Here is a 3,937-nt window from a genome sequence, read left to right as displayed (position 1 = left end):
ACCTGACTCTGTCCTGCTTTTCAAACTTTTGTACTTTCTGCTATGCCTTGACAAAGACATTTGCTTCCATCTAAAGCTATGTAATAAAATCAGCTGCCAAAACATGGGCTTCCTTGATTTTTATGATTTAGTTTAAAACTTTTCTCCATTTAAAATATCAGCTGTGTATGTGTGAGAAAGAGGAGAGAGAGAGAGAGAGAGAGAGAGAGAGAGAGAGAGAGGAATTAAGGAGAGGAGTGTGATAACATGTTGCTGCCAAGAATACTACTTTTTTTTCCCTCCCATATAATGTGCATGATAGCTTAGACTCTGGAAGACATCTGAAGCTTGGTTGTAGGGATAAGTCCCGCCTCTTAGGGGGCGTGTTTGCCTCGGGCTAATGTCTGCCTATAAATTTGGCAAGCGTGCTCCTAGCTGTCTCTTCTGCTTTCCTGGTCTCCGCTGGAATGGTGGTTCTGTAAGTCTATTTCTACATTAAAACTATATATATTTTTACAATCTGTCTGCATTCGTTTATGCCACTACATTTTGGCGTCCAATGTCGGGCTATTTTGCCCCCGACTCAAGCGGGTAGCCCGCTAGCTAACACAGCACCCTCCCGGGTGCTGTTTTTCAGTTCGTGACTGAAAAACAGTCCGAGACATACTCAGCAACACAGGCCCATTCTGCCTGCCTTGGCTAAGTTTTGCAGCAGAACCCCACTGCCTGAATTAGCAGAAGCTCAAGTACCTGCGGTTTTGCAACAAAAGCTGCCACAGTGTCAGATTTGGTCTGATACAAAGTGACTTGGCCGGGCAGGGGTGGCGAACGCTTTTGATACCAGCACTTGGGAGGCAAGGGCAGGCGGATCTCTGTGAGTTTGAGGCCGGCCAGGCAGTGGTAGTGCACGCCTTTAATCCCAGCACTTGGGAGGCAGAGACAGGCGGATCTCTGTGAGTTCGAGGCCAGCCTGGTCTACAAGAGCTAGTTCTAGGACAGGCTCCAAAAACACAGAAACCACCACTGACAGGAACCGATCATTGCAGGTAAAAAAAATTTTTTTTTATAAATAAAATGTCTGAACACATTACTGTTCAAGAATTTAACAGTTTTTTTTAATTGTACCATGTGGGAGATTTTACAAGAGGTGTCTATCACCCCACATCTATGGATCCTTCTGGGATTCGTAGTTTTCATTGGCACCAAATGGTTTGATAATAAAAATATGATAAAGTCTTTACGAGACGAATCCAGGATTCTTAAGGCAGAGATTGAACGCTTAAAAACAATTGAGAATGATAACAATCTTCTGAAGAATCAGTTTGAAGTTCTCCAGGCTGATAACAATCTTCTTAAGAATCAGTTTGAAGTTCTCCAGACTGATAACAATCTTCTCGAGAATCAGTTTGAAGTTCTCCAGGCTGATAACAATCTTCTCAAGAATCAGTTTGAAGTTCTCCAGGCTGATGTTAAGGAGAAATTCATTACTATGGAAGAGGGAACAGCTGATCTGGATCGGAAGGTTCAGTCCCTTTCTGTAGGAACTGAAACATTAGTGGCTGATATTAAGGAGAAATTCATTACTATGGAAGAGGGAACAGCTGATCTGGACCATTAGATTCAGTCCCTTTCTGTAGGAAATGAAACATTAACTGAGAGAATCAAAACTGCTGAATGTGACAATCGGATTTTGTCTAAAGCTTATGACAGATTGACGGAAAGATTGTCAATACAAGAAGGCATGGTTTATGCCATAAAAATTATGTCCAAAGATGAGATGTTATCTCTAACGGACAAACTTCATACTTTAGAATCCTCAATGAAGGCTTTGGAACATAATTCTGGACAGGAGATTCAGACATTGCAGAAGGCAATGGTGAATAGAATTGAAAAGATTGAGGAATTTCTAAATTCTGATGAAGAAGAGCAAAGGGTAGAAAGGCAAATTTTAACTACATCTGTGGGTAAATCTCTCCGGGACAATTTCCACAAAGCTCTACCTACAGCTCTATCTGCCTTTCCAGTAATAACAACAGAAAAGGTGATTGGTTCCAGAAACCCTAGGGTCATCAAGGAGGATACATGGGAGCCTGTCCGTATGAATGACCTCAAGGAAATTAAACAGGCTGTCATGACTTTTGGGATGCAAGCCTCTTTTGTTAAAGAGATGCTAAGATCTTGGGCCACGACAAGCAGAGCAACCCCCTCGGACTGGCTCCAGCTGAGCTCTGCAGTACTTGAGAGTGGACCACAATTGAAATGGCAATGCTTATTCAGGCAAGAGGCTAGACTCTTAGAACAGCAGGAAAAAGCAAAGGGAATTGACATTTCCCTAGATAAAATTCTAGGTGAAGGGCTCTTTTCCGACCCTCAGGAACAAGCTAATTTGGATGAAAACACACTCTCCATGTGTACTACAGCAGCCTTAAGGGCTTGGGACAGGGTACAAGACCCAGGACAGAGAATGGAATCATTTGTCAGAGTTAAACAGGGTCAGAGAGAACCCTTTAGTGACTTTTTACAAAGATTAACTAAGGCTGTACAAATAGGGATATCTGACCCAGAAGCAAGACGTATAATGATTGAGTCTTTGGCTTATGAAAATGCAAATGTGGAATGCAAAAGGATTTTGGGGCCTTTAAAGCTCAGATCAGCGCCTTTGAAGAATGGGTCTTGCATTCACTCAGTGTTGATACATTTGATTATGGCACTGAAGCATGGGTAGAAGAAGCAATTTCCAATGGTAAAAGGAGACACCAGAATACCAAATGTTTTAATTGTGGCAAAATGGGTCATATGAAAAGGAATTGTAGACAACGGATTTTCAGAAATAATAATAATAATAATAATAATGCATCTTTCAGAAATAATAATAATAATGCATCCTCTAGAAATAACAGAAATAGGAGGACTCAGCCTTCAGGTTTATGTAGAAGATGTGGAAAGGGCAGACATTGGACGAATGAATGCAGGTCTACAAGAGATAGACAAGGCAACCTGATACAGTCAGGAAACGTGAGAGGGGGGCCTCACAGGCCCCCATGGCAAACATGGTTCAGTCATTTCCAGTTTCTGCAGAGAACGTGCCTCATCAGGACAATTAGGAAGCCCCATGCCTACTGTTACAAGCAATAATGATCAGAAAGATAAGTTACGTGTGTTTTGGCAAACTTCTATAAATGATGAAAGACCTAAACTGAGAGTGTGTGTAAATGGTATTTTTATTACTGGCCTGCTGGACACAGGTGCTGATGTAAGTATCATTACCCCAGAATCTTGGCATCCGTATTGGCCTCTTCAGAATGTAAATGTTCAGCTCCTGGGAATTGGAACCCTATCTCAAGTAAGGCAGAGCATGAGATGGGTTGAATGTATAGGGCCAGAGGGACAAATAGGAAAATTAAAGCCATATGTAGCCAATATCGCAATGAATTTATGGGGTCGTGACCTATTACAACAATGGAATACCGAAATTAACATTCCTGCTAAATCTAGAGCCTATATTTCTGAGAATAATATTAAAAGATATTACAAACAGAGAAAACCGGCCATTCGGGCTGTACAGGAACAAGCAATTGATGTCCCTTCAGAGATACCAACAGCCTTGCCTCTAAAATGGTTGACTGAGAAACCAATATGGACAAAGCAATGGCCTTTACCTGAGGAAAAGTTACAGGCTTTAGAACAGCTGGTATAAGAACAATTAGATGCTGGACATATAGAAGAATCTACCAGCCCTTGGAATTCTCCTGTATTTGTGGTTAAGAAAAAATCAGGTAAATGGAGAATGGTGACAGATCTCAGGGCCATCAACAAGGTTATTCAACCTATGGGCCCTCTGCAATCTGGAATTCCTTTGCCCTCTTTATTACCAAAAGGATGGCCTCTCATAGTTATTGATTTAAAGGATTGTTTTTTCACTATACCTTTGCAAAAAGAAGATAGAGAAAAATTTGCC

Source organism: Microtus oregoni, unplaced genomic scaffold, assembly GCF_018167655.1.
Source record: "Microtus oregoni isolate MIOR12 unplaced genomic scaffold, Mior012 000054F_ref0000373, whole genome shotgun sequence".
Taxonomy (NCBI): Eukaryota; Metazoa; Chordata; class Mammalia; order Rodentia; family Cricetidae; genus Microtus; species Microtus oregoni.
This window is presented reverse-complemented; position numbering follows the sequence as displayed.